The following is a 25,398-nucleotide window of genomic DNA, read 5'->3' on the forward strand; positions in this document are numbered from 1 at the left end:
AGACACATGGTCACTCACGACATATGAACATATGCCAACTTAGAAATTTATAGCTACTTGAAAGTACCCTTCAAGTATAAATTAAATGAATGTTTGATCAGCAGACACTCTGAAGTGTCTCTTACAGGCAGAAAAAAAAAATGACAACAGATTCAAGTTTGAAAATGAAGATAGAAATGAAAAAGAATGTAAAATATAAATATGTAGATGAACCTGAGTACATGGGTATATAAAACAAAAAATATGATATCTTATTTTGAATATGTGTGTACATGTATAATAAAGCAATAAGAAGATATAAACTGTGAGGGGAATGAGTAGTTAATACATTCTAAGGCATTTGCATTGGCCAAGGAGAAGTAAAATGTCAACTTTTGGTAAATCAAGTATGTATATTGTAATTTCTAGGATAACCACTGAGGAGTGGAAGAATGACAGCTGTCATAAATTTTTCTAAAAAGTAGGAAATGAATAAATAATCAAAATAAGGCAATCTCAAATATAAACTGCTTATAAGAAACATAAGTGATATATACAGCTTCAAAAAGGTGGAAAATAGAGGTGCCTGGGTGGCTCAGTCAGTTAAGCGTCCGACTTCGGCTCAGGTCATGATCTCGCCGTCCGTGAGTTCGAGTCCCGCGTCGGGCTCTGTGCTGACAGCTCAGAGCCTGAAGCCCATTTCAGATTCTGTGTCTCCCTCTCTCTGACCCTCCCCCGTTCATGCTCTGTCTCTCTCTGTCTCAAAAATAAATAAACTTTAAAAAAAAGGTGGAAAATAAAATAATGAAAAAAGATACACTGTACAATATATGAGCCAAAATAAAGCTAGTATAACTATGTTAATATCAAACAAAACAGAATTTAAATTAATATAAAAACTGAAATGTTACTAAAAAGTAAGAGGACAATTTACAGAGATATAATTTAACAGTAGTATATAAAAATTATATATTTATATGCTTGATACAATGAATGAAGATAAATGATGAGGAATTGTTAAAATTATTTCAACAACATAAGGTAATAGATAAGTAAATGTTTAAAAAATGGAATTTCCAAAATATCAAATATGAGGAAATAACTATAGTGCTTAATTATAAACTAAAAGTCCTCATTTAAGACATTGATTCACATAGTACATTGTTATAATATTTAAGCCTTTAGTCATATACCTTATAAATTATTCATGAAAATGCAGAAAAAAACCAAAACTCATAAGAACATTATCTATATTGATAACTATCATCATATGTAATAGATACAGATTATCAATATTTATAGAGTAGGTAACTGGAGAGAATTAAAAACACAATACTTACACAGAATTATCTCTCTGTATCTATCTAGATCTGTAGTTATTTGGTTACCTCTCAAGTAGCTAGCATAATGTCAAATAGAGTTTGTTACATTTTTTATTTTGTATTTAAAAAATCTTTTATTTTTTTATTAAAAAATTAATGTTTTATTTATTTTTGAGAAAGAGAGAGAAACAGTGCGAGTGCCAGTGGGGGAGGGACACAGAGAGAGGGAGACACAGAACCCCAAGCAGGCTCCAGGCTCTGAGTTGTCAGCAGAGTCTGATGCGGGGCCAGCCATGAGATCATGACCTGAGCTGAAGTCACTTGCTTACCTGACTGAGCCGCCGAGTCGCCCCTAAAAAATCTTTTAAAAAAACAAACTAGCACTTGTCAGAGATAACAAATGTCAACTTTGCAACTTAAAAGTATTTTGGCATTTCATTTGTAAATTATTCAAAATATGTAATAAAAATAAAAATGTGGAATAAATTAAAATAATTCTACAATATAAAACATATGTTAATTTTTGCATATTACCTTGGTATTTTTTTCAAAACAGCAAACACCACCATTTACCATCATGATACCTTTTGATATATCTTCCACCTTGATATTATTTTATAAAATAGTGTTTCCGTATGTTATTAGTAATTACTTTTTAACATATTTTGTTCATTTGATATATATTTACTTACTAAACATTTTAATTATTATCACATATTTGAATATATTTGTAAGTGATTTAAAAATACATATTTTATATGTACTGTTAATTCTGGTAACCTTTTTTCTAAGGAAAATCCATAGGGATGGGATTATTGGGTTATAGACTAAGTATAAATATAATTGCTATTATTGTATAACTTTCCATAAAATTTAATATATTCTTTCATTTTTTTAAATTTTTTAACGTTTATTTTTGAGAGAGAGAGAGAGAGAGAGAGACAGAGTGTGAGCAGGGGAGGGGCAGAGACAGAGGCAGACACAGAATCGGAAGCTGACCACAGAGCCTGATGTGGGGCTTGAGCTCACAAGAGGTGAGGTCATGACCAGAGCTGAAGTCTGACGCTTAATCAACTGAGCCACTCAGGCGGCCCTATATTCTTTCATAGTAAGTGAACTGAAACTCGATCTAACAACAATAAGCAGCTACTGAATACTTCATGTATAGAATGAGAGAAAAACATCCTGGGATAAGAAAGAAAGAAAACATACAGTTACCTACTTGAAAAATTTATAATTTACTTAGTGGGCTAGAATATTACAGTTTAAAGAAAGAACAACTTTTCTGTTTTGCTTACATGCTAAGAAGTCCATGACAATTTCTATTATGTACTTGCTATTAAATTAGTAGTAAACTTTAAAATTTGTATATGTTTCTTGGAATATATATGTTTTGACATTGTGGATATTTTTTAACTCTTCATTTTGCCTTCATCTGTTAGTAATTTAAGACATATGACAATTATAAACATATGACAATTAAACAGGAGTTTTTGGTATATCTGGGTTCCTGAAAACCCTGTTGTGCAAAAATCATACACTAAAAATAATAGGACTATGAGAATAATAAAGTTACTTCCAATCACTCAAAACCTGAGTACCTTATAATCAGAGACTTAAAAACAATAATAATTCCAATATAGGTATTATTATAGTTAAATCTCCTCTGGAATTTGCACCTGAAATGACAATCTTTTGTACATTTAAATCATGAAAATTGTGTTTCCCATGAGGATTCCAGAAGACATTTTTTTTTTTCAAATAGGGAGAAACTTCATCAAAGTTAATGAATACATTCCACGAGTAGCCATGTTTGTTAATCATTATTTTAAAATAAAGGGCAATATGCACTTAAGCTTGTCCTCTATATGTGAACAATCCTAAAATAACTTACTATTATTGGAGGGTTTAGCAGTTCAAAGATTATCAGCTATCCACTGATTCACCAAAGAAAGGTGCTTCTGTGGGATGTTCAGTGTTTTTAACAATTGCTGCAAAACATTAATGTGCTGGGGAAAATTGCATGTTTACAAGCATGTTCTTACTAATATCATTCTCTTATTTACCCAACATAGATAAGATAATTCATATAAAAAACAAGTATGTTACAGAACAGAATGCATAACAACCATTCCTTTTCTATGGTAGAACTTTATCAAAATTTGTTTTCTATTGTATACTTTTCAAGTTCCCTTTTATTTGGAAATTAAGAGCTAATAAACCCTCTTTATTTTTAATCATTTAAATCTCATGTATATTTTCGTATTTAATGATAAAAATTAATGTTTGCATGTATTATATCATATAATTTTATTGTTCACTTTTTAAACCTTATAATTAATAAGGACCTTATACTTAATACCTTCATTCCACATGTGTATAGCTGCATAAAGTTCTCTAGCTCATTTTCCATTGTTTTCCATTATGTGGAATAATCAATTTTGATATGTAGATTTGATTTACCCTTTAATGACTATATAAGTGGTTTCCTTCCATATTTGTGAAATAAAACTTTGTATTTTATTAAACAAACTATTTTATTAAAAATCTAATATTTGGTAAGTACCTAATTAAAATATTTTAGTAAATCAGCATGCACAGTTGATTTCAAATCAGTAATAGATCATTTATTTTTTTTTAATTTGTAAATAACATTCCAATATTTAAGATGTAATGATATTGTTAGATGAAGTAGATAATAGATGCATGGTACCTGCTCTAAATTCTTACATAATCACATAATTTTGCACATTTTGCAAGAGCAGAATGTTAGTTTTTAGATTATAAAATGAACCCAACTCTGAACTAAATCACAAAGATGCCTTCTGGTCTCTCTTTTTTATTAATTCCTAGCACTTCACTTTGCTTTTTTATTTTTTTTCTTCCACTGTTATCCAGTTTCCTTTCCATTGTATTATAAGTGAAATAAGACAAAATTCAGATGGATGATGCTTAGAAACCAATAGTTTTATTTAATCAGAATAATAGGAACCTTAATAATACAGTGATGTTGAGAGAATTCAAACTATTTCAGACTGCTATATAATCAAGTTTCTATGAACAAAGCTCAGAATTAAAGGAGAATTCTAGGGAAAAATCTTTTCAACCTGCATTTGTCTCTTCATCTCTAATTTTGAGGATTGGATTTAATATTAGGATTGTTAATTGCTGGTCTTTGAAACACCTATTAAAAATTTTAAATTAAAATTGTAAATATGCCAAAATAGTGTTTTGCAAAAGGAAATTTTTCAATCTATTTATTCAGTAATCATGTACTGAATTTTTATTTTATGGCAGTAGTGTAAGGAAAGGAAATTAAAAAAAGAATACAGATGTAAACTGCAAAAATCCTGACATTCTGGGGTAGATAAAGAAGAGAATCTTAGAAAAGGACTAAGGGAGAGATACCAATTTTTCAGACCAGCAGTATCTCAGAAACTAAAAAAAAAAAAAAAAAAAAAAAAGAAAAGAAAGAAAAGAAAGAAAGAAAAGCAGGGTCACAAGGAGGAAGTTGTCAAAATTATTGAAGATCCCATGAACATCAGTTAAATATAGCTTGAAAAGTTTCTGTCCATTACATCTGTCCCTACCTAGAGAAGGTAGGGATGACCTTCTGTAGAGGAATTAATTGCATGTTAGTATAGATGTCAGACTGCTACTGTGTTAAAAGTGAATGTGTAAAATGAATGCATATAAAATCTGATGAAATTGCATAAGGCCTGTTGTCCTGCTAATAATGTTGCACCAATGTGAATTTTCTGGGTATGTAAGATAATGCTTTTGCAAGAAGCTGTGTGAAGAGCATATAGGAATATGTGTACTATTTTTGCAACTTCTTGTGAGTCTATAAGTATTTCAAAATAAAAAGTGTAAAAAAAAAAAGAATATCCAGTGCAAATTTGAACCCAACACTTTGATTCTATGTCTCAGTGGAAATAGAAAAAATAAACAATTTTGAATTATATTTAATAGTTTGTTTTTCATAGTATTTTGGATGTAGAAATTCTGTAACTATCCGGGCAGTATTGTAACATTAAGGTAATGAGTAAATATATTGACGTTGTTGGGAGCCAGAACCCTCCACTATACAAGAAGAGATTATAAAGTATGGAATGAAAAAGGCAAAGGTGGCTTCTGTGGTGTTAGCTTACAATTAGAAATACCAGTCTAGGGGCCCCTGGTGGCCCTGGGTGGCTCAGTTGACTGAAGGTCCAACTCTTGATTTTGGCTACTTCATAATCCCAGCATCATGGGATAGAGCCCTGCCTTGGCTCCACGCTGAACGTGGAGCCTGCTTGGTATTCTCTCTCTCTGCTCTCTCTTTCTCTCTCTAAAATAAAAATAAAAAAAGGAAAAAATGTAAAAAAGAAATATCACTATAAATTCATGATTTCAATAAGTATCAACATATTATCGATACATAGTTCAATGTATAGCTTACTCATACAGTTAATATATGTATATGGTATATGAAAGAAGGAAGATAAAAATATGTAATGGGGTAAGGCATGGAAGATTCCTGATTTTATAATTTGTAAAAGACTGGATGTGTTCAATACTAATGGGAATAATTGTTCCAAGCCTCTTTCACTGGGCAAAACCAAGAATAAAAAGGTCAATTTTGTCCCATTTATGCCAATTACAAATACAGAGTGTGTGATCATGAAAAAGTTGTTTAAACATGTTCAGGGGTGTGTGTGTGTGTGTGTGTGTGTGTGTGTGTGTCAGTGTGTGTGCGTGTATGTGTGTGTGTCTGTGTTAGAAAAGAGTAAGAGCACATGGTAAAGTAAATGTGGTAGAATATTAACGACTGATAAATCTGAGTGATGGATTCATGAATGTTCTTAGTAATACACTTGTCACTCTTCTTGAAGTTTGGAATTATTACAAAATTAACATTAAGAAAGACCAAGCTTGGGTGGCTCAGTCAGTTAAATATCTGACTTCAGCTCAGGTCATGATCTCATAGGTTTGCGAGTTTGAGCTCTGAGTCAAGCTCTGTGCTGACAGCTCAGAGCCTGGAGCCTGTGTCTCCAGGATTCTCTCTTGGATTCTGTGTCTCCCTCGCTCTCTGCCCTTCTCCTGTTTGCATTCTGTCTCTCTCTCTCTCTCTCTCAAAACTAAATAAACATTAAAAAATTAAAAAAAAAGAAAGACCAAATATCAGATAATAAGTAGATATGGTAAGTAAATAAACTAATAATTTTTAAGAACTTATTTTTTAAAGAAAGAAGAGAAAAAAAGAATAATTACAGAAGTTAAATTACATGATAATTAAATAAAAATGGGAATGATCACTTTAAAACAGTAACACTCCATCGTCTTTGAATATTCACTATCTGTCACGTCATGGATTTTCAAAATGCACTTTATGTATTTTTCATTCATTTAATCCATACAAAGTCTTGTGGTGGTAGGTTGTTTCCCAGCGTTACAGAGGAGGAAACTGAGGCATTGGAACTCTTATTTGCCTAACCAAAGTAACTAGGTGATAGTCGGAAAACTGGTTCAAGTAGAGGCAGTACAATTCAGAGACAGTGAGATCAACCATTGTAGTTGGTGAGGTAAACACTTTCATATAGTGATGTGACATCAAGAACCCAGTGTGTAACAAGGGGTGAAGTCACAAAGGCTAGTCCCCTAGTATAGGAAGAGATTGTGTTTCAAATTACATGTGGAGAGGCTGGCCTCAAGTAGCCTAAAGATTACTTCTCCCATGGTGTCTGGGATTTACTGTGGCGGTTGAACAGGGTGATAAAGATAGTTATTGAAATAATTTGTGTAAAATCTATCGATAAATTTAGATGAAATCATATTACATATCTACTTGAAAAGTCATATTATTGTTGGTGAAGACTAGAAATTTTAGCCTACTTAATGAGCATGGACCTTTCTAGGCAGCTGGCTGCTCTTTGTGTTTACTATAATAATTTCTTGAGCTGAAACGTGCACCTAACATAATATTATTGTCTGACTGGAAGTATGGTAAAGAAAATATGGCATTTCATTGTCTTCAAAGTGACAGTAGAAATAGTTTGATACAGGAAGAAAAATACAGATATATAGATTATCTAATTCAATTAGTTATACATATTTTGATTAGTTGCTGAGAAGCAGCGCTATTAATTCTTTTAAAAGAATACCACGAGATCATAATGGTATGTGCTCATATTGTATGCTTGTGAGAAAATCAGATAATTTGTTTATATTAAAATATATGTATATAAATGTAAATGTGTATAATAGAGAATATGTGCCATCATTAACAACGCTCAGAACAAATTAAAATTATTTCCACCAAGTGCTGATTTCCAGACCTACCAATATTGTGACATACATTTGATTATTATTATGGCTCCTTATTCTGTTTTCCTGCACATTTCCAAGCCAGGTTCAGATAAACACTTGGGATTATTTTTGTTGTTGTTGTTTTTTGTTTTGTGAGCCACTTATGTAAGAACACAATCATGACATCTCTCTGCTTGAATTCTTTTAACCATTCATTCACTTTACCTATAGAGTTTTAGAGAGAGTCCTTAAACACGCTCACAATATTTTTGATCTACACTCTCCTTCACAGCATAGTACCTTATTACATTCAGTCAGTACCAATACTGATTGTATTTGCCTCCTGTGTTTTAGATACTTTCTAATGTAGAATATATCTACTGCACATATAATACTGCAGCAACTGCTAATAGCATCCCTCCCTGTGTTGTGTGATATGTGAGGCCTTGAAAATTTTACAAAAAATGTGGGCCCTAGAATTTTTATACAGTTTTCAATGGTGCGTAAAGAATGGATACGTGGAACACCTTGAGAAAATATAGTAGTGTGGACCAAGAACCAACAGAGAGAAGTCTAGTGCAGATTAAAAGGAGGTAAGGGGTGTGTTGAGAGAAGCTTTAGTGTGAAGCCATGGCAGGTGAATGAGGGGTGCATAGACCACTGTGTTAATGGTGGGTAGCCAAGAGGACGCACCCTGTATCCACGCGGTTTGAGAGGTCAGAAGATTGAAAGAGGAAAATCTCAAAGAAAAAACTAGTCTTTGAGGGTGGAGGGAATTCTCCACAGGTTGCAGATCATTCAGATATGAACTTCATAATTGCTACCTATTTCGAGTTTTCAAATTACAAGTCTGAATTCAATCTATTCTCAATTGCATAGTGCTTGTTTTTGAACAGAACTGCTTAGTTTGTGAGTTCCTAAATCTTTGTTTCCTTCTTTTCCCATCTGATTTTCAGGGATGGCTCCCTTGTATCACTGTGATAGGACATAAAGTTTAGTTTATGCTATATTTTAAAGTGGACAGCTTCCTGTCACTACAGGAATAAATTAAAGTTCTTACACTGGTGTTTGGGACCCAAACGGGCCTCAACTACCACTGCCCTCCAAAAAGGAAAGACAAATTCAGGGTCAAATACCACATGAATACACTTATAAGTGAAACACATGCACATATTTTGGTATAAAATACAGTATTTGTAGCTCAATTTCAACAAATATATTCTAAGCAACATTTTTCAGTTTACAATATAACTTTCATGTCATTAATGGCTATTAAAATTTGGACTGTGGTCACTGTGCGTGGCCCAGTTGCAGCAGCAATACCTGGGCAAGTTGTGAAAACATATCTTGACTGTTTTTATGCCCTTTTTTTGACATGTGACAGAGACAGAGAATTCTTAGAATTCACAGATTCCAGCCCACACACCCCTTTTGACTTTGCGTCCTTGGAGGAGAGCTATTGCCTTCTAGACTTTGGCATTTATGCTTCTAGCTATGCTTCCTGCCACTGTTTAGAGGAACAAACTCCCCCAGATGCTGAATGTGATGATAGTATGTGAGAGTGTCAGCTGATGAGGTTTTCTGGAAATTTACCTGTCCAAAACAAGAGAACTTCATTGTTTCTCAGCATATTCCCCAAGCCATTTAAATAGAGAACTGTAAGAATCCTTGCTTACCAAACCAAACCAAACAAAACAAAAACAAAAATAAAAACAAACAAAAAACAAAAATAGAAGAGAAACACAATACATAAAAACAAACTCTGTTTCCTCTGCTGTCTGTAATATGGTGAATATTGGAACAGATGAACAGGTACAGACACTTGATTCAGATTACAGGTTCAAACATGCATTCTCAAATTGTGGACTGGTCTGTCTAAATTTAGTGGCTTTGCTGTCCTCCATTCTGCTTTGATAATCTGCATGATTGACTGGCTAAGGATCATTCAAAAAAACTGAACTAGTAATTTTGGTCACTCGTAGTTTGAAAGCTTCAGAAATAATGAGAGTGTGAAGCAATGTTTAAAAAAATATGTATATATAACACAAATTGTGAGCTATTATGATAAGCTAGTTCCCATGCTGTTTCTAAGTGGTTAGTTTTTTATTCCTCTGGGAAAAATAAGTGAAAATAACCCAATGTTATTTTCCTTACTCATAAATCTTAGGGTTATTTTGATACTTAAGAAATTGGAGAATAAATAAATGGATTATTGCAAATGTCATAGCAGTACTTCTGTGCCTGGCAGGGGCTTAAGCTTTCCAGTAATACATTTGATAGTAGCACACAACTAGGGAGATCACAGGAAATTTGAAGTACAAGTGAGTGTAGATTAATATAAGTATATCTTTATTGGGATAAAATATAACCATCAGATTATATTTTATACAACAGGGAGATGGGAAATGATGACGGCTGTGAACTGTATAACACAGAGCAGAACAAAATACACAAAAGTAAGGAACCTATGGAAATATGGTAAACACTTCTAAACATGAATCCTACCCTCTCTGGTGCTTTTCTTTCTTTCTTTTTAAGTTCTGAAATAGGGCTACTTTACCATATCTAGTTCTAATTGACCTTTCCTCCAAATTCCTTACCAATTTTGTAAATGTTTCTCTTCTATAAGAATTTTGGTGGAATTGTAAATTTCTTTTAAGTTTATTTATTTTGAGACAGATGAGACAGTGTGAGTGGAGGGGTAGAGAGAGAGAGAGAGAGAGAGAGAGAGAGAGAGAGAGAGAATCTCAAGCAGGTTCTGCACTGCCAGTGCAGAGTCAATTTGGGGCCCAAATCCATGAAACTGCGAGATCATTACCTGAGGCGAAACCAAGAATCCTATGCTCAACCAATTGTGTTACCCAGGTGCCCCAAGAATTTTGGTGGAATTGTAAAACAAAGGTTTTGCAATTGGAAACTCAGGTGCTTAAAAAAAAAATCGAAATTTATTTGGCACAACAGTTTTTAACTTATTTATATTTAAAAAATGAATTAAAGAAATAGATTTAGCTGCTAGTACAACTTCTTTAGTAAATAAAATATTCTTAGGAAAAAATCTAACTTTGTTTTTTTAATAAATGAATTCACTTTACACTTTATACATCTGATTCTGTCTGTCTAATGCACAGCGACTCGATGACTTATTTCTAAAGTTGTATAATTTTCAGTTATTTCTCAGTCATATCAAGTTATGACTTCAATCATATCCAGTAGTATTTTTATTTTATACTGTAAGCCCTTCTGAATTTCATGCTCACCATCTACTGGCTTGTGGAAGTACAGCCATATTGGGGGGAGGAGACTATAGAAGACTCGTTACTGGTTTTACTTGATGTAATATTAATAGCATTTGAGATATTCTCAGTTTCATCTGATCCCTGGGCATTTTCCTGTCTTCACTGAAATATTCTAGGATGTAGCCTTGCTTCCTTGAAACTCAGCTCGATAGTTCACACTGCATCTTTCGTTCTGTGGACACCTGTCCTAGTTGCAAATATTGCTACAGGTCCCTCAGTTCTTATCTGTTAACATTATATGTTAGACAGTATGCAGTAGACTGTTCTCTTGCATTTTTCTTTGACCAAGAGTTGTTGGTGGATACTTACTCTGCCCCTTGCTAAATTAATTCACAAGGAAGCTGACTGAGGTGGCTCTAATGCTTGAGTGTCTATGTAAGCAAACAAAAATCCAAGCTTGTAAATACCTCAAGTTTACAAAATCATGATGCTATGGACAACCAATCATAAACAGCCAACTAGACTTTAAGCTATAGCCAATTAATAATGTCTTTTCTTTACTTCCACACCTTCTCTTTATTAGTCTTTCCCCGAGTTCTTGTGGGCCAGAGCATTCCTAATCACTCCTAGTTTGGCACTGACTGATTCTAACTGATTTTTGCTCCAATAAACTCTTAAAAATGTGCCTCATTTTATATTTTGAAACCCTAAAGCCCCCTTATAAGACTTATTCTAAGTATGTCTGTAATTCTTTATCTCATTTTGTTTGTCACAGTGGCTACTCCTTCCTATCAAGACGTGGAAACTATTTCCATAACCCCCAGATCTTGGCTGGCTTCGTGACTTGCTGTGGTGAGTAGGATGTGCTAGAAGTGAAGGTGTATTGGTTCTTGCCTAGGTTTGGGAAAGTTTTCCGTGCTTACCTTTTTGTTTTGTTTTGTTTTCAGATCCTGAGAAAGACCACATGAATGATTCCAGGTGAGTCTGCTGGAGGATAAGGCATCACATGGCCCATCCATCCTAGCCAAGTGGCAGCCTAGACCAGACTGACTGCTGCCAATTTCAAAGCCTGAGAGGGAGTCCAGTCATATCAGTGGAGCCCTGTTCTCATATCACAGCTGCCTTCAGCTGCAAAAGTAAACGTGGTCAAGACCAGAAGAAACACCCAGCCAGCCTGTAGTCTTGTGAGCAATGACAAATGCTCACGGCCTTGAGTCACTGAGTTTGGGAGTGGTTTGATATGTAAGAATAGTTAACTGATAAAGCCTCCCTTATAGCTCTCACCTCTGTTGCCCTAATGCCACTGTGTCACAAAGAACACCTGTAAACTTGCTGACTATCAGACATGAGAACCTGTGAGCACAAATCTATTTCCACAGGAATGGCCAAACCTATCTGTGGGCTTTACTGCTGTCTCCATCTTTTCCAAATTCCTATTTATGAGCTGCGGTGGTTCAGAAAATTCAAATGATATGTATCAAGGTCTGGGAATAACACCTTCATTACAGACACTGACAATATACATTTTTTTAACGTTGATTTATTTTTGAGACAGAGTGTGAGTGGGGAAGAGGCAGAGAGAGAAGGAGAAACAGAATCTGAAGCAGGCTCCAGGCTCTGAGTTGTAAGCACAGAGCCCAACTCGGGGCTCAAACCCACAATCTGTGAGATCATGACCTGAGCTGAAGTTGGACCCTTAACCGACTGAGTCACCCAGGCACCCCAGACAGACAGTGACAATATAAAACTAGTTAGCCTAGAAGGCCAATCAACTAGAAACAGAACCAATTGTCTTGATTCCTAATTTGTTAAACTGGAACTTATTATTAACATACTCAATAAAAGGATGTTCTTACTCTTATTGGCTCTTTGCCTCTTCCTCCCTCCCATTTTTGTTGGCATATTTTATTTGTAAAAGTCCTCCCTCATCAGCTGTTATTCTGAGTTTAGAACCATTTTTAGTCTCACCTTTAACCTTATTCTGAACAAAGCTTACTTAAGTTCCCTTATTTTCTCATACTTGTACAACACACAAAAAAATTGGCTAGCATTATTTAATATCCACCAAACTATCTTAAAATGACTTTTTAAAAAAATCTTTATTTATTTTTGAGAGAGAGAGACACACACAGAGTGTGAGCGGGGCAGGAGCAGAGAGAGACAGGGAGACCCAGAATCTGAAGCAGGCTCCAGGCTCTGAGCTGTCAGCACAGAGCCTGACATGGGGCTTGAACCCATGAACTGTGAGATCATGACCTGAGCCGAAATTGGACACTTAACCAACTGAGCCACCCAGGCATCCCTCAACCATACTTTCTTAAGGTCAGCCTTGTCAGCCTTTCTGCTGCACACACTGGATCCTTTTTCCATGGGAAACAAGACTGGAGGTCAAGTAACCACCATCCCTTTAAGCAACCAACCAAGGGAAAAAAACTGGCTTTTCAATTTCAATTAGATGTAAAATGTTTCCTTAATCTCCTTGTTTTGACTAAGTATGGCATTCTTTTCAGGATACTGCTTTCTGGTCTTTGCAAATATTAACTGATTTTGTTTTTTCTTAACAACTTTATATAAACTCCAGGGTTAGGAGATATGGTACATATTCTCCTTTGGGAGTAAACACACTTTTTGAGTCTCATATAGCCAGAGCAGAGACTTGTCTACCTTTCTCTGACATTACAGTGATTGCTCCCCTGGATCATCCTCTAAAGACACTGGTATCTGACTCTATCTTTCCCTCTAATAAAAGATCAGCTATCAATCCTGGAAAGTGACTTCATAATGACATAAATGGCCTACTCAAAACCCCAGGCTCAGTTTCCAGTTCTTCCCAAATTCAGTGACTTATCTCACCACTTTTCTCAGTGTAATTGTCAGGGTTCTCCAGAGAAACAGAGATAATAGGGAATATATTAGAAAACCAATTCCAGAAACCCCAGAACTAAACTTCAAAACTTTTTCTTAAAATTCCCATCTTCTAAAAAACATTCTCAATACCTAAATATTATTAGTCAGGATTCCCCAGAGAAACAAATCAATACCTTATAATCCCACGATTATGGAAGCTAAGAAATCACATGATATGTCACCTGCAAACTGGAGACCCAAGAAAACCAGTGGTATATTTTGATGTCCTGAGGGCCAAGAGTTCTTACCACAGAAGATCAGTGCTCAAGCTTATCCAGTTAGGTAGAAAGAAGGGGAACTGTCTCTTCCTATATTTTTTTGTTCTATTCAGGCCATCAGTGGGTTGGATTATGCCCACCCACCATCAGAAGGGCCATCTACTTAATCCAGTTAATCAATTCAATGCTAATCTCTTCAGGAAACACCTTCCTAGACAAACCTAGAAATGTTTAATGAGATATCTGGGCATTCCTTGGCCCAGTCAATTTGAAACATAAAATTAACCATCATAATTTCACCATTTGTCAATTTGGCACTCATAAGCACCTCCTTAAATTATACTTAATCTCAAAGTAGACAAACTAACAAGATCGTAACATGATAGCTATCCTGTGTACAACAGAAAACACACTCACTCTTTCTCCAGAAAAGGAGGTAAAGTCCTTATGATGTCAGCAGGCCAGGTCCAAGGACCTAGAGACAATCCCACAGGACTAGCCAAGAGAGTCCTTGGCTTCATGAAGGATGAAAATCACATAAGCCAGCATGAGGTGAAAGAAGAGTTTTTTTGAAGATACATACAGAAAGATATATAAAGAGATACAAATAGAGTGTCTGGGAGACTCCAAAAGGAAAAAAGCATGAATCTTATCTTTGCTTGGGGTCTGGGATTTTTATTGGCAATTGTGGTCTGGTGCACCTGTCCTCTTAGGCATCCAGGAACTGATCTAAACAAGGACAGGGGCCAGATGTCCATCTTAAGTCATCATTCCCTGAAGTCAAGGGGTCTTGGTGTCAAAGTGGTTGGAGTCAGTGGTCTTGGAGCATATTTATGAGGACCCCACCGTGTCACTCCTTACATGTTATCTATTGTGCTGTAAGACTTCAAAGATATTATCTCTTTGTCCCTTACAAGGAGTACTATGCTATATGTAGACATATGTAGAATGGGGATGGTGTGCTGCTTCTAGCAAGAGTAGAAGGCTGAAAAGGAACAAAGAAAAAAAAATAACTTTTTTTATGTGGTCCCTCCATTTTTCCTGTCTCACTTGAGTGTTTTTTTCTTTGTTAACCCATGAGTTAAATACTGTTAGATAAAATTAACAGTACTTAAAAACTTTGATATAAAACCAACCTATCTTATGTTACATAGAAAAGGAACAAGAAACAAAAGAAAACAAAGACATTTACATGCAAAAACCATCTATCTATCTATCTATCTATCTATCTATCTGTCATCTATCTACCTATATCATCTATTTATCAGCCTTACTGTTGCACAGTTGACCCTTGAATTACATGGGTTTATATGTCCACTTATAGGTTTTTTTTTTTTGATGAATACAGTACTGTAAATGTATTTTCTTTCCCTTAATGATTTTCTTAACATTTTATTTTCTCCAGCTTACCTTATGTGAAAATACAATATGTAATACACATAACATACAAAATATATGTTAATCAGTTTATGTTATTGTCAAGTCTTCTGGTCATCAGTAGATTATTAGTAGTTAAGTTTTGGGAAAGTCAAAAATTATATACTATTTTTGATTGTGGGGGAAGTCAGCACCCTTAACCCCTGCATTGTTCAAGGGTCAACTATATTATGTTTATTCTACTATTATCCCTCCTCCTTAGTATCCATTTCCATACATGTTCTCCAGATTTTTGTTGGTGTAATTATAATACTCAAAATAGTTCTTTTGGGGTGCAACACACCTCCTATGGGCCATATGTTGCATCTCACTTTTAGGGGGCTGCATCTCACTTTTAGGGGGCTGGGGTTTTGGAGTTGATGGGGTGTTGGGGTGTTGGTGGGGTTTGGAGACAACTGCCAAGAAAGAAACTTGAAGATATCTTTGGTGCAAAAAGGTGATTTTATTAAAGCAGAGGGACAGAACCCGTGGGCAGAAAGAGCTGCACTGGGGTTGTGAAGGGTGACTGGTTACATAACATTGAGGGAGACACAGTCAAGAGGAAGTTTCTTAAAGGGATTTCTATATGCTAAAGGAGACTAACAGATTACTGGAGGCTTGGCTATTGTTAAACTAAGGTTGTTTTACCCTCTAGCAAAGCATTATCATTAGTACAGTAGGGAGTTTCTGGAGATTAGGCTATTGATAAGATTGTGCTTTCTTGTAATTTACTAAGATTTGTAAACTGATGGAGACTCAAGTCCTGCAAGACTGTGACCTCTATCATTTAACCAATGTTTTTATTTCCCTTTCCTTTGTCCTTGGGCAGCCAATGCCTGAGGAATATTACACATATCTCACCTGGGGTGGGAAGCCGGTGTTATTAGCTTGTGTTTTGCGCTCAGCTTATGCTCCCTCATCACTGGAACTAGAATCTAGCTGTAGGTCAGAAGCAAAGAGTCAGGTGTGGGTGGTGCTAAGGAGAGTCAGCATTATGTCACAAAGCAACTGCCTCAGTGGAAGCCCTTATGGTTCCCTGCAAAAAAGCAGAATATATGGTTAATCTTATTATATGGAGGTGAAAAGGCTTATGCTACTATGGATGGAAAGGTCTGATACCCCTGGAGTTTTAGAAGCTCCTTCCATTGGGTGTGGAGAGACCTCTCCTACTAGCAAAAAGAAAAAGAAAAAGAAAAAAACCAGCTTATTATACTTTAGGATCTCCATATTTCTAGATGCATCAGAATCTCTCCAAACATTCCCATTTCAAAATGTAGGTCCCATTCTTTCCCAATCAACATCCTCATTTTAACAGCAAATACCTTGTGAGGCTGGAAGTTCAACAAGCTTTGTAGTTCAGTCAGTCACAGGAGAAGGAGACTCTGGGTTGATTTTCAGCAATCTCGTCTTTGCATCTTCAAAAGATAAGGGTCTATTTCAGGGATGTATATAAGCCTTCAGGTAATTTACACAGAGCCTGAGCTGGGACTTTAAATCCCTGAGTTCTTGCTTTTCATTCTTTACTTTGTCCAGCAATACTGGATGCAAGCAGCCAATCTTATTATATTTTTTAGTTTTCTGGAAATGTTCCAAAGTATCATATATACTGTCACCTACCTCCTCTCTTCTTACAAGTGGTTGATTCGAAGTAATAATGCACATACTTGCATATCTCTATTGCCAGCTCACATCACAGACACTGTGGACCGTCAGTGCTCTCTCTGCTAGTGTAAATAAAGTCATTTGTGTCTGGGGTGCCTGGGTGGCAGAGTCGGTTAAGCTTCTGACTCTTGGTTTCGGCTCAGGTCAGGATCTCATGGTGTGTGAGTTCAAACCCTGCACTGAGCTACGTGCTGACAGTGTGGACCCTGCCTGGGGTTGTCTCCCTCTGTCTCTCTGTCTCTCTGTCTCTCTCTCTCTCTGCCCCTCCCCTGCTCTCTGTCTCTCAAAATAGATAAACTTCAAAAATAAGTAAGTAAGTAAATAAAGTCATTTCTCTTTAAATCTAATCAAATTGGAGAGCTAATTCCAGAAAACCCAGAACTAATTTGGAAAACTCATCTTTAAAATTCTGTTCCTCTAGACCTACACTTAATACTAAAATCTATATTAGGTGTTCTCCAGAGAACAGAACCAATAATATATATTTATATATACATACTTGTATATGAATATATATGATTTATTATAATGTGTTGGCTCATGGAGTTATGAAGGCTAAGCCCCATGGTCTGCCATCTGCAAGCCAGAGATCCAGGAATACCAGTGGTATAGTTTAAAGTCCTGAGAGCCAAAGAGAAGATGGCATGGATTCCAGTCAGTCTGAAGGCCTGAGGGCCAGGAGTGCTTTTGTCAGGAGACCAATTTTCCAGTTCATGTAGTCCAACAGAGAGGATTCAATCTTCCTTTTTATTGTTGTTCTCTTCAGGCCCTCAGTGGATTAGATGATGTCCATGCACCTCGGGAAGGCCATTTGCTTTACTCAGTTCACCAATTCAATTGTTAATCTCTTCCAGAAACGCCCTCATATACACACCCCAAAATAATGTTTGACCAGATATCTGGGCATCCCTTGGCCCAGTCAAGTTGACACATAAAATTAACCATCACATTCAGTCATTCACATCCATGACCACACTATCTGAAGTCTCCTGTTTACTGACATACTTTTGAAAAGTGGTTTGTACTTACTGTCTCTACTTCCTCACCTATAATTCATTATTTCATCCTTTTTTTTCCCTTGCCTTTGCCACAAGCAACCTATGTTCCCTTTCCTTCCTCTCTTCAAAACTGAATGTTCACTGCCAAAATTGCCAATTATGTTTTGTTTAAAAGTCTGTTTATAGATGATGTGACTGTCCTTTTCTGGACCATTAGACACTGTTAACCACTACCTATTTCCTCAAATTACTTTCCTTTCTTGCATATTTGTGGCACCTAATTTTACAAGATTTTCATGGTCATTGTTTCCCATCCTCTTTTACTGGTTTTTTCTACTATTCTTTTTCCTTAAATGTTGATGTTTTCCACACTCCTTTATCCCGAGCATATTCTAAGTGAATGTCTAATAGATTTTTTATAGCCTAGCACCACTTTCTAAACAGTCTGCTTTAAATAGAATCTCCCCAAGGTTTTGTAGTGCTGTAACCTCATTTAGTGAAAATAATAAAATATAGCTGTACAGCTTTTTAAAATCTATAAGAGTCTATTACAACAATCTCCTAAATAACATGTCCTATTTAGTTTATAAGTGTTTACAATGTACATGCTAATAGTGATATCCAAATATTTTATAATCTTATGTCCTAGTCACTTTCACTTTCCATTATAGAAATTTAACAATCAATATACATTAAAACTTTCAATTAACATAAAAATAGATGTGAATTCTTGCATCCTACTTTATATGCCATTACAGACCTAGACCTTATTAACAATACTTCTTTGTAAATAATAGGTTGTATATTTATTTACTGTATACTGTCAAAGTAAAATATATAATATCCTAAATGGATTAATAGTAGTTTTATAGACTGTACTAAACAAATTTGATAGTATGACAGCACATGAGAAGAAATGGTATTTGCTGATGAGAAAATATTCCTTTAACAGATATACATGTTACCATGTACTCACAAATTTAGTGTAACTTTATGTACTTCTGGGTTGTTTGTGTGTGTTTTTAAATTCAATGTATAAAAACGTTGTTATGAGTTGATAGAAACATGTTATTATTGAAGATAGAAACAATATCTGTCTTTTTTTAAAGTTTTTATTTAAATCCCAGTTACTTAACATACAATGTAATATCAGTTTCAGGTGTACAATTTAGTGACTCAACACTTCCATACATCACCCTTTGTTCATCACAAGTGCCCTCCTTAATCCCCATCACCCATTTAATCCGTGCCCCTACCATATTCTCTCTAGTAACCCCCAGTTTGTTCTCTACAGTCAAGAATGTGTTTCTTGGTTTGCTTCTCTCTCTTTTTTCTCTTTGCTCCTTTGTTTTGTTTCTTAAATTCCACATATGAGTGAAATCATATGGTATTTGTGTATCTCTGACTGACTTATTTATGTCTTTTCTTCCATAAGATTTTTAATTGTAAACCTTGGAAACTCAAATAGAAAGTATAAAATAAGATTATAAATTTTATATTCATTTAAAATGAATATTGATGCTCTGAAAATGGATGCTATATTAAGAACAATGGCAGAAATGTGTTTTTAACCGACATAAAATTGTATTAAATCTTTGTCATTTTAGGAAAAAAATTTCAAAGTATCTTCAATCTGGATTTATTTTTGACATAACAATTTTACTTTAAGCTGATGTAAGTGTATTATAAGTTTGAACCTATGCTCTTGTGGAAGATGGGAGACTACTGAATATTGTCTATATCATTATTTTTGCAGTTTGTGTACTATTCTTTCCAAAATTTGTGCAGTTTCTTGTTACTAAAGTGGACTCTGAAATTATCTAAAGCCAACACCTAAGAAACGATGCCTGGGATAGAATTAAGATAGTATATATATTTGAATAAACATAAGAATGAATGAGAGAGATTTTGGGGGGACATCATTATCATTGTTAATGAAGACAGAATTCCTGTCTATATTAAAGTTTGAAAATCTTACCTAAAATATCTAAAGAGTAATATGATAAATAGACACATTGTTTTATTAAATAATAGCTTTAAGATTCACAGATTTCCTTGTAAATCTTTTGAAATATTCTGATTATGTTTCTGTAGGCATTATGTTAAAGCAATATTTGTTAGATTAAATGAATTAATCACTGGAGAAATAATTTAAGTCATTGAGATCTGAATAACATTCTAGGGAGATGGTATTAAATTGGATGAAATATACTAAAAGAACTTCTTGTTATTTTGTGAGACAATTTCAAAGGAAACTATTTTAGGATTCGCCTGCTAAGATTGGAAGCTATTTTCAGTGGCTTGATTTGAAATGTTGATTGCTAGCCAACTAATAGATTAAGTCCTTTAGGAACACAGATGAGTCAGTAGTGCAGTAATAAGCATAATAATACTTAGCACTTTTAATCTTCAAAACATTTTATAAACATTATCTAATTAATCCTTATATCAATCCCATGAGACAGATGAATATCATTCTCATTTTACTGATGGGTAGAGCAAATAATACTATGTGCAAATGCCAAGTCACAGAGTAAAAAATGTTAGAATGATCTCTTAGACTTCTCAACTATTTGCAAATGTGAATTTCTAAACATGTTTGAGTTTTAGAGATTAAGTATATGAATCCTAGAAAGCGGTACACTGTAATTAGCATTATGTAAATACTTGAAAGTGCAAATCTAATTGTTTATCTTTTAATTGTAAAAGTCATTTACTCTTTCAAATTACAGCCAAGATTCTGAATTAATAGTCTTTTTTAGTAGTTTGTGCTTTACTATATTTCTTGTTCAACTATCATTATGGTTGATAGTATTTACACTTTTTTCAAACTCATCCTTTTTCTTTGATTATTTTAAAGTTGGAAAGGTAATACAATCTCTCTGTAACAAGTGACACTACCAGTGAAATTTTCTATCCCAAACCCACCATCCCCATGGACCTATGGCAGCAGTACTGGTAGCCTGGTTGGTATGGGTCTTTCTAGTCCTTTCTCCTGGCTCCTACAAATCTGCATACCTGGAGAGATTTCATTTATTTTCTTGTACATGTTTACATAGAAATAATAACATGTTTAATACTTTGCTTTGTCACTTGGGTTTTTTCACTCACTAACTGTAAGCCACATCTTGCCATTCCTTTGATGAAAATCCTCCAAGGGTTTACATTTAAAGTCCCTCCAAATCCTACAAGGTCCACAGGTGCCTCTCTCTGTCTTCTCTCATCTCAGTTCTCACATCTGTCTCAGCTGCAGGGTCTGCTCCCATCACATTGTCCTCCTTGGAAATCATTTGGCTTGTTGACACTTCTGGGCCTTCGATTTTTATATTTACAGCTCTCTGTATGAAGGACTCACCCTCGGGTGTGTATCTGACTTTTTTTTTGCAACCTAAATTATGGTGATGATGCATTTGGCCTATAGAAAAACAAAGAAGCATACTTCTTTCTTGGCAAAAGCAGGAATAATTTGAACTTTTACTGAAGGAGAGATGTTTAAACACAGTAAATGTTCACATTATGAGTGAAGAAACATTTCATTTGCTAATCTCGGTTTTGATAAAGTTGGTGGAATCCTTTAAGGTTAATTTCTTCTCTTCTCGGTGGGTTGTTATGAGTGGCCAGAGTCCAGCATCTCAGGGCTTCAGCCCCAACCTCATTTCCTTACTGCTTGAAGAGGCTCTTTTGGACTACTACCTCTTCTAAAAATAAAAGCAAAACAGATCTCTCTTCTCTCCCCTACCCCTTGTACCCTTACTGTGACCATTCCTCATCTTAGCATTTATCAAAACCTTATAGATAATATTTGTTGATTTATTATTTTTAACCAGAATTCTTTTAATATCAACCGATTAATGAGTGTAGATATTTTGGGAAACTTTACATTTCTTTGGCTCCTAAGAAATTGGAGATTCGTTTCATATATGTATGGTCAATAAGTTTTTTATCTATAATTTTTTAATATCCTTTGTCAAAGTTTCAAAATGTTTTCATTTTAGTTTTAAAACGTTTGTTGTGGGGCGCCTGGGTGGCTCAGTCGGTTGAGTGTCCGACTTCGGCTCAGGTCATGATCTCACAGTCTGTGAGTTCAAGCCCCGCATTGGGCTCTGTGCTGATGGCTCAGAGCCTGGAGCCTGCTTCCGATTCTGTGTCTCCCTCTCTCTCTGCCCCTTCCCTGCTCATGCTCTGTCTTTCTCTGTCTCAAAAATAAATAAAAACATTAAAAAAAAATAAAACATTTGTTGTGTAAATATTAGCTCTTTATCTGAGTTGGATTTTTCTCTTTTTTTGTCACAAAAACTTTTAATTTGCAATATGGCAAAATACACCTGTTTTGTTGTTGTTGAATATAAGATCAGAAGGTATTTTTTACCCCCATAGTGTACATGTAATCTCCTATCTGGTAAACTTTTAAAATTAATACCTTGGGTCATTTGGTGTGTATTTAAAATTGAATTGTGACATAGAAGTTTGCCTTTATTTTCCTCTTCATTGACACTCAGCAATACCATTGCATTTCTCAACTCAAACATCTTTTTATTTCACTTACATAAATTCCACCCTTCTCACACACTTACATATACTGATACATATATTCTTAGATTATTACTAATATGTTTTATATCTATAACAAAACAATATAATGATGATTCGACTACAGTGGTTTATACAGATGGTGCTAGTCTCTTTTCATTCATTTATGGGCTGTTCTTGGGTATTAAATTGTCTATATTGTTAAATGAAAAGAGAAGTTTGGGGGTATGAGTTTAGGTGTATTAAATAATCTTTATCATTTTCTTTCTTTTTTTCTTTTTTTAATCCCTGGTGACTTAGCTTGAGTCCTCTATATAACAGAGCATGAAAAAAAGAAAGAATGGATATTTTATTTAGAAGGTGCAAGTATACGGTACTAACAGTGGGAAGAAAAGAATAGGAGTAAGGAAGGGTGAGATGCAATGGGGAAGTGATGCATCACACACCATGTTAGCTACTGATCTGAAACAAGCCTAAGAAAAACTGAACAGAATACTCCAGAAGATTTTACTGGACACTTAAGGACTTCTAGCAAAGAACATCTTAGAGAAACTCTTTCTTGGTGCAACCCAAAAAAGGGGAATAAGGTTTACTCCACAAATTTATTCCACCGTCTTCTCTGGTTGTCTTACCAGCCTCGTCAATAGGCATTTGGGATTGTAGACTCTCATGTCCTGCAGTGTGGAGCTGCCTCCACCTGTTCAGTGGCAGCTGAGTCATAAACTCTAGTTGCACAACTGGTTGGCCCAGCTATGAATGGGTGGTAAAGGAGAAGAGCCTGATCCTCCCACCCCAAGTGGTGCATTTTACTCTTTTAAGAGTAGCTACAACACAGTGACAAAAAGTTATATTCAGTCTTTTTTTTTTTGAGTATACTTGACGTACAATGTTACATTAGTTTCATGTGTACAACATAGTGATTCAACTTTCCTAAATGTTTGCTATTCAGAATCTTTTCTTTTAATGTTTTTATTTATTTTTGAAGGAGAGAGAGAGACAGAGTGTGAGTGGGGGGAGGAGTAGAGAGAGAAGGAGACACCGAATCTGAAGCAGCCTCCAGGCTCTGAGCTTTTGGCACAAAGCCCGACATGGGGCTTGAACTCATAAGCTGTGAGATCATGACCTGAGCTGAAGTCGGAGGCTTAACCGGCTGAGTCACCCACGTGTCCTTCTATTCAGAATCTTTCAAAGCATCTTTTGAATTTATTTATTTTGAGAGAGAGCATGAGCAGGGGAGAAGCAAAGAGACAGAGAAGGAGAATCCTAAACAGGCTCTACACTCAGCATGGAGCCAGACCTCAGGCTCAATCCCACAACTGTGAGATCATGACCTGACCTGAAATCAAGCATCTGATGCTTAACCAATCAGGCCACTCAGGCGCTCCGCTATTTGGAATCTTTTAAAATAGATGTTTAGTTTCCATCTTAAGTTTCTTTCTCTGCACTGGTCTCTAAGTTTCGTATCCCTTATCGTCAAAACACATTTTTACTAAGAAACTATTCATTTCCTCAGCACTTCACACATTTGATCCCATCAATTGGTAAGCAGTATATTCTTAGACTCATTTGTCTCTTTATTTATATCATATATCTTATTTCTCATTCCCATTCTTATCTTTTGATTCCTCTGTTTTTAATATAATAAGAATATTTTCTATTTTGTGGTTCTTTTAAAAAATAATCAGCTTTTGCATTATTTAACTTTAATTTTTGTTTGTTTTTTCAATTAGTAATGTTAACTTTTATTCTTAACATTTAGTTTTTTTGTTTTTATATTGACATTATACATTATACGTGAGAATAATTCAAATATAGTCTTATTTGAAGAAAGTGACCTATGTAGAACAATATCTTAACATTCTTTTTCTAATAAGTTTAAAAATGTTGAGTTATCAATCTGAAATAACGTCATAACCACCTGAAGAATGACTACAGATGATTACATTAACAGTAAAAATTAAATTTACTTCCAGACATTGGAGAAATTTCAGTGAAAGATTTGTGTTCATTTTGAAAGTTAGGATATTACTAATGTAATAAGTATGTATTAAAATGCCTAATTATCTTAGTGTTTCAAAGAAAAATAATAGGTAGACATTTTCTAGAATTTTAAATCACCAATTTATCACTGTTTCTGGTAACTGTTCCCTAAACTGTCTTTACTATAATAATTTTCTAATAATATTGATTCAAATGTGACATTATAACAATGGAGGTGAACACAGAATTTATACTATTCATGGTCTACTTATTTTAAAAGATTAAATATATTTTTAAATTAGATTCCTATATTGCACTTCTGTGAAGGATTTTGTTCACCCACAGACTCTTCTGTATGTGATGTTTATATCAACTGAGCTCTGGGACTTTATATGAGTTTCCTCAGTGATTTTAACACAAATTCATTCTTTTATCCTACATATCTTTTATATAGTACATCTGCAGTGATAAGTGTTGCCATTATTGTACTTTCTCTAGCCAATGTGTTTGACTCTTCCTGTTATTTCAGACGTGGACTAGAATGACTATATCTTTGACTCATCTATCATCACAAACCTCAAACTCGAAGTACTCTGATTAAAATCTATTGACTTCAGGGCACCTGGATGGCTCAGTCGGTTAAGCTTCCGACTTCAACTCAGGTCACGACCTCGCGGTCCGTGAGTGCGAGCCCCCCGTCGGGCTCTGGGCTGATGGCTCAGAGCATGGAGCTTGCTTCCGATTCTGTGTCTCTCTCTCTCTCTGCCCCTGCCCCGTTCATGCTCTGTCTCTCTCTGTCCCAAAAATAAATAAAACGTTTAAAAAAAAATCTATTCACTTCTACCTCTCTCATCACTCAGTC

The 25,398-nt window shown here is 35.0% G+C and overlaps 1 long non-coding RNA gene across 1 annotated transcript; it reads left to right on the forward strand.

The window, feature by feature from the left end:
• Positions 1–6,982: 6,982 nt before the first annotated feature.
• On the forward strand, positions 6,983–12,081 carry LOC128313037 (uncharacterized). Its single transcript, XR_008293150.1, has 4 exons — positions 6,983–7,052; positions 9,984–10,045; positions 11,601–11,677; positions 11,773–12,081. It is a non-coding gene; the product is annotated as an uncharacterized LOC128313037 (long non-coding RNA).
• The last annotated feature ends 13,317 nt before the right edge of the window (positions 12,082–25,398 follow it).

This window comes from Acinonyx jubatus, chromosome E4 (genome assembly GCF_027475565.1).
Source record: "Acinonyx jubatus isolate Ajub_Pintada_27869175 chromosome E4, VMU_Ajub_asm_v1.0, whole genome shotgun sequence".
NCBI lineage: Eukaryota > Metazoa > Chordata > Mammalia > Carnivora > Felidae > Acinonyx > Acinonyx jubatus.